The 5890-nt window shown below is 50.1% G+C and overlaps 1 protein-coding gene across 1 annotated transcript in view; it reads right to left on the bottom strand.

The window, feature by feature from the left end:
* RNF123 (ring finger protein 123) overlaps window positions 1-2815 on the bottom strand; it is a 51606-nt gene extending 48791 nt beyond the window's left edge. Inside the window, exon 1 of the mRNA XM_029958248.1 lies at window positions 2799-2815. The gene's annotated coding sequence lies outside the window, so the exon portion shown is untranslated. The remainder of the gene's footprint in view (window positions 1-2798) is intronic.
* Window positions 2816-5890: the final 3075 nt, after the last annotated feature.

The raw sequence follows: 5890 nt of genomic DNA on the forward strand, positions 1-5890 counted from the left end.
TTGAAAGGGACCTTAAAACCCATCTCATTCCACCCCCTGCCATGGGCAGGGACACCTTCCACTAGCCCAGGTTGCTCCAAGCCCCGTCCAACCTGCCCTTGGACACTTCCAGGGATGGGACATCACAACTTCTCAGAGAAACCTGTGGCAGGGCCTCACTGCCCTCACAAGCAAGAACTTCTTCCTCATACCTAATCCAAAACTACTCTCAATTTGAAGCCATTCCCCCCTGTCCTATTGTTGCCGATTAAGAGCTCTCTAACTCAGATACAGAGTCTAGTTTAGAAAGGAGACATTGTTTATTCTGTGCAGGGTCCAAGGTGGAGGTTTCCACAAATGGAGCCCGTGAACTATCAAAACTTTCAACTATTTATACATTGTAGCAAACAAAGGAATTAGTGTTCATTGGCTGCAAGTTACATAGTTATTTTATTGATTAGTATCTACCTTTTATTTGTTCTCATGCTAATTAGGCTGCATGCTCAATATTTTTCCTCTTTTGGGTCTGTGGATTTCTTGGGTCAGTGGTCCATGAAGTCAATAGTTGCAGATCCCCCTGCCAGCATCACCTTTTACCCAGTTGGAGCTGATTCCAGCACAGTTGCTGAGTTGGGTTTATTAGTTTCTTCCTTATCTTGAGACTTCTGCCAGATGTCCTTGTGGCCCATAAATTCTGCATTCTTTATGCCCACTATCAGTGGTCTCCCCAAGCCTCGTTAACCTCCCCCTAGGTCTGAGATCATTGAAGCATGTCCAGCCTTCCACTAGACCAGGTTGCTCCAAGCCCTGTCCAACCTGGCCTTGAACACGTCCAGCTCTGCCTTGGCCTTCCTTACCCCATCCCAACACAACCATCCTTCATCTCTACATGCTTCCCAGGTCACGTGTGCTCGCTTCAACTGTCTATGCATTTGTTTCTTTCCCTTTACTTGGACCAGCAGGTCCTTACTCAGCCATGCCAGTCTCTTCCTTGCCCAATTTATTGCTCCTAGGCATTGCCAGCTGTGGTGCTCCAGGATCTGGGGAGTTGCAGGAGAATCCCAATGGCAGCTGGATGGTGGTGCTGTGGCTGCTGGTGTTGGATGTCAGCAAGCTGTGACACGGGTCAAGCTCAGGATGCAGCTCTCAGGATTTGGTGCTGGCACAGCAACTTCTGGACTGGCCTTATGGATTCTGGGTCTGATATTGTAACTGAGAATGGTTATGTGTGAGGTCAGGCCCAGCAGTGCTGGAGCAGCTGCTGTCCTCATGTTCTGGGGAGCTGTGGGATGGCCCTGATGCTGCCTGGATGTCCCAGCCCCTGCAATGGGCTGCCCAGAGGGGCTGTGAAGTCTCCTTCCCTGGAGACATTCAAAACATTTCTGGAAGTGTAACCCACTCTGGGTGAAGCTCCTTTAGCAGGGGGGTTGGACTGGATGATCTCCAGAGGTCCCTTCCAACCCCATCAGTGATTTCGTGATCCTCCCTGTCTACACCACACTGGTAAGGCTGCATCTGAGGAACTGCCTCTGGTTCTGGGCTCCCCAGTACAGGGGACAGAAGTGATCTTTGAGCCTGGCCTAGGCTCACACATCCCATCTGCTCAGACACAGTGGGTGGCCAGGGCACCACACAGGACCTCAGGATGGCACCTAAATGTCACAGGTGACTCAGCATCTTTCTCTTGAACTCCTTAGTGCTTTGGTGATGTGCTGTCTCCAGAACAAAGAGCAGGAGGGCTGCAGAGTCACAGCAGAGATGGACTTTTTCCAGTGCAATAAACTGCCTTTCAGAGTCAGTGTGAGCCTTGCTTTGGTGGGATAGGAACCTGCAAGTGGCAGTAAAGCTTTGGAGATGCCAGAAAGGGGCATATGTGAGCAAAGAGAGCAGGACAGCCCCTCTCCCTGGCGACTCTCCCTCTGGCCTGTGCCTTTACAGGTGATTTTGGGGACTTCCCTGCTGGAGGAGCAGGGAGGGAAAGCTTTTGGGGTGAAAGTTTGAATCCCCACAGCCAGCCTGGACACGGGCACTGGACCTGCAGTGCACCATCCCGGAATGCTGGCCCTGATCCCGCTCCACCAACACAATAAAGCACACTGGAAGGCACCACACTCATATGTCAGTGTCCTCCTCCTCCTCTCTCTCTCCATGGGCAGCATTCAGGGCTGGGCCCAGGGGGTCGTTGTCTCCCAAGGGTTGGCAGCACCTTCCCCAGCCTCCTTCTTTTCAAGGCCAGCCTTGACTGGCTCCCCAGCACCATGGCTGAAAGCCTTGGGACTCGCTGGCCCCAGGGGCTGCTGTTCTGAGGCAGCCCCAAGGCGTTAACTAATAACTGAGGAGCTCCCAAAACTCAGCAGCTTTCTTTGGATGTCAGCCATTCCCACAGCTGTGACAGGTGGCTTCACAGTCTTTCCATCTTAGCATTGGGCACTGGGGCACAGTCTTACACCCTGCAGACTCACTGAATAATTCACTTCTGGAAAGCAACTGATTTTCTCCACTCCTGCCTCTGTTTACCTGTGTCTGCAAATATGACAACCATCTCCTTGACACAATCCTTGAGCTCACACACAGCTCGAGGTCAGGTATGGAAAACAATCCACAGTTCACACGTGGAGATGGTTTCACCATTTGGTGGAGCTCAAGAAACGGCTTTTTTTTCCTAGAAGCCACGTTGGGAAAGTTCTTGAACTCGGGAGATCTTCCCCTGGGTCACAAATCTGGACCTGCCTAAGTCTTTGGAGCACCCGGGACTACACAGAGTGAGCAACCACACAGCCTGAGCCGGACTTATCCCTCACAGCCTCAGCCGGACTTACTTATCCCACACCGCTGGAGCCGGACTTCCCGCCACGAAAGGGCTGCAGACAACAGGACTGCCTCAGGCGCAAGATGTTTGTCAGCGACTGTGGGCCCACCAAGCACACGGTCAGAGGGGGGTCGGGCAGTCGGAGATCAGGTCCCGCTGTCCCGCCCATCCGTCCGCCCCGCTCACCGCCCATCCCGCTCACCCCGGGGGAGCTGCCGCGCTCATGGCGCTGGGCCGGGGCGTGCTCGGCCTCTTCAGCCTCCTCCTGCTGCTGCGCGGCCGGTGAGCGGCGGGGCGGGGGCTCGGCGAGCGGGGGAGGCGCTGAGGGGCAGGGCTGTGGGGTCCGGTGTCGCTTCCCGAGGCGGTCCGCGGCCGGGGCTGCGTCCCTCCGGGAGGACCCGGCGGAGCCCCGGCGGGGGTGAGCCCAGGCTGAGGGCAGAGCCCCCTCAGCTCGGCCGCCGGGGCTGGGGCCCAGGGACGCGTGGTTTTGGAGCCGTGTGGCCCCATCGCCGGCGGGCGGTGGCACGGCGGCTTTGGGTTCGCCGGGGGAAAAGTTCCGCGGGAAGTGAGGTGGGTTTGCGTTAGCCGGCAGAAATTAGTGCCTGGGAGTGACCGTGGGGCCCCACCTGGTGATACGGGCTGCTGGTGACTCGGGTAAGGCTGCTGCAGAGAAACGATGGACCGACGCGGCCGCCGGTCACTCGTGATGCATCCCGTTAAAAACCTTCACCTCGTCACTCCCCCTTCTTCCCCCCCAGTAAATTCTACCCTTTTACAGCAAGATAATAGACATACTCAGGTGTTAAGCGATGATATTGCATAAACAGCACTGCTTATGGAAGCTTGTTTGATAATAGTGTTCATACGTAGCTGTCAAATGCTAAAATTGATAATTGGGCTTTTTTTCAGTAGTCCTGTCTGTAGCTATTTTGTTACTGTGCTTAGAGGATGGACCGTGTGCTCTTCCCCAGCTTTGTTGTTGTGATGAGAAAAAACAAATGCGAGCATAGGACTTAGCAGGTGAAGCCTCAGGAAAGGAGAAGCACTACTGACATTGTATGCATCAGTGGCATCACTTCATCTGAGGGATCATATTCTGCACAGATGTGCAGGAAAGGTGATTGTGACATGCAGGAAGACATTTAATTTAGTCAGAGTGGTCCAGGATCACAGTGTGTCTGGGGGGGTGTGATCTGAAGTGCGTGAAATAGTCAGTTTTATCTGTAATTACTTTGAGGGGTAACCACCAGAAAAAGGGTCTTTTAAGCTGACTCACCATGACAGTGCTACAGCAGTAACTGTATGGCCTCAAATAAATAAAATTGGAAGTTAGAAGTGTTCTTACTGGAATGATTGGTGACTTTTGGTGGGAAAAGTGTAGCAGCTCTGCTCTCAAGATGGAACTTGGTTAGTCTGTTAAAGGGTTTATGTGGTACTGATTGTGTGAAATCATCTTGCTGTCCTGCAGGGTAGGTTGAACCCCTCAGTAGCAGATACACCAAAATAGGAGGTCATGTCTGTCTGCCTCAGGCTCAACCCTTCTGTAGGGGTGGGTTGGGTGTACAACAGGCCTCTTCTGAGGTGATTCAAATCAGTAACCCATCAGAAAACCATCTGAGGAAAAAAAGTCCCATAGGTTGATCTGCTGATGAGCTGGTGAATCAAATCAATTGAGGAAGTATCCAACAGGGGCCACAGCTGATGGAAGAAGCAAGGAACAAAGTAGAGGCATTGAAATATTTGCTTTGGTGTGCTCAGCCCTTGCTGGTGCAGCTCAGCCGCCTGAGAACTGGCCTAGACCTTTAGTTTTCGTTGTTATTTGATTGTGCTGCAGTAGCACAATTGTGAGATGGAGGGAGGAATTTTCTTGGTTGCCTTGTTTTGTTTGTAATTTCACAAGGTGTGTTGGAATCAGTTTAGCTACCTGTTGTTTCCTTATAGGGGATACAGGAGGGATAAACCAGCCATAAGCTTGTGTAAACCTGTTAGTTGAAGTACTGTGGTATTGGTACAGAGGTTCCTCTTTGTTTCTGTTTAATGAGCCTCCACATTTAACCCCTGGAACATTTTTTTTTTCTTTTTATCCTTGGCTGAAATATTTAGGTACGTCTTGATGCCAGAGAGTCAAGACTGAATTTTCAAATGCTATAATCAGTTTAAATACTCCAGGAGAAATACCCCTTACTTTTCTACTGAAGGAACAGGATTTGTTGTCTTTGCCTCTTGTTTGCTTTCTCTGAACAACTACACTTGAAGGAATTTGAACTTTTTGGATGGAGTGTGGTTTGGGAGCAAAATATCAGGGTATGTCATCTTAATGCAATATGTGATAGGAAGGGAAATGAGGAATAGAAACCATGTGGCTGCAGCATTTATCACTGAAAAATGAAGTTATGCTCTTCTCAGGAAATGAGTTTTGCTTAAGCTTTGAGAAGTATTTTTATGTGACAGTTGGAAGCTTTTGATATGCCTTTTTTGTGTTGCAGTTAATTTGGGTTTGGGAGGGTAAAGAGAGAGAGAGGAAACAGCCAGTTTGTTAAGGAATGTATCAGCCCAATGCAGTGCTGAGAAGCATGGGGTGTCCCCTAAGGAAGCCATCCTAGTACATGAACATCCCCATTTCCTTACCATTGTAGCTGCACCAGTTGATGCTTGCAGTGGGAAGGCACCACTAGGCTGATTTTAGTCCTAAAAATCTCTGTTGTACAACACCTGTTTTATGCAATGGATTAGCAGGATTAGGATCTTCTGTGAAGAAAACGAAGCAACAGGCAGAAACAACTAAGTCCCATGGAAATCCAAATCTGCAGTGAATGTGGTGGTGTTGCATCATTTGCATGAAGTCAAACCTCTAGGAAAATTTAACATTTTCTTCTAACTGATCATGGCGCTTGTGTGGTATTTTTAGCATATCTGGCTACTCATGTTGCTTTTTTGAGTCTTTACAGTAACTTGGTAGCCACTGTCAGACGCAGTGAAGAGAATATCACCAGCATCTCATAAGTATATTTGCATGCATTTAGTCCTTTGTGCCTGTGTGAACACTTGGATAGAGCTGCTTGAAGAAGATGATACTTTGTGTGGGGAATATTTGCCTTTGCT

This window comes from Manacus vitellinus, unplaced genomic scaffold, assembly GCF_001715985.3.
Source record: "Manacus vitellinus isolate BGI_N305 unplaced genomic scaffold, ASM171598v3 scaffold_14_pilon, whole genome shotgun sequence".
NCBI classification, from domain to species: Eukaryota; Metazoa; Chordata; class Aves; order Passeriformes; family Pipridae; genus Manacus; species Manacus vitellinus.